This window comes from Cyprinodon tularosa, unplaced genomic scaffold (genome assembly GCF_016077235.1).
Source record: "Cyprinodon tularosa strain WSP-4 unplaced genomic scaffold, ASM1607723v1 ctg144, whole genome shotgun sequence".
Lineage (NCBI taxonomy): Eukaryota > Metazoa > Chordata > Actinopteri > Cyprinodontiformes > Cyprinodontidae > Cyprinodon > Cyprinodon tularosa.
The window spans coordinates 1,148,248-1,149,022 of NW_024038265.1; positions in this window are offsets into that span (position 1 = coordinate 1,148,248).

Here is a 775-nt window from a genome sequence, read left to right on the forward strand (position 1 = left end):
CTTCCGGTCTGAGCAGCGGTGGGAGGAGCATCACCTACGATCAAAATCAATACCTCATCAAAAGTACCCGAGTTATTAACGAAGCTTCGTCAATATTTACCCAGTTAAAACAAAATTACGAAAGATTTATTATTTTTTTTTTTTACACATTCACTCGGGTTGACAGCATGTTTTATGTACTTTACTACTACTAAGTATTACTATACTAAGAATCTTTACTTTCATTATGATATCATCAAATCATTTTGCAGAGGTGTACATAATATGCAACACCATAACATTTCAAAAACGATCTATCTATCTATCTATCTATCTATCTATCTATCTATCTATCTATCTATCTATCTATCTATCTGTCTGTCTGTCTGTCTGTCTGTCTGTCTGCCTGCCTGCCTGCCTGCCTGCCTGTCTGTCTGTCTGTCTGTCTGTCTGTCTGTCTGTCTGTCTGTCTATCTATCTATCTATCTATCTATCTATCTATCTATCTATCTATCTATCTATCTATCTATCTATCTATCTATCTATAAAAAGTTTCAGATTAAACCATTTCTTTGTATACATTCAAATGTAGACAGTTCATATGCATCCAAGCTCTTATATCTTTGAGACACGCCTGTAGTCTATGTAATTGGCGAGTTTTATCAGGTTTTATGTTATTTATGCTGACAGTGGAAATCCCGTGTTTTTTTGTGCCTTGCGAAAGTAATCAGCCCCCTTGAACTTTTCAACCTTTTGGAAAATTTCAGGCTTCAAACATAAAAATATAACATTTTAA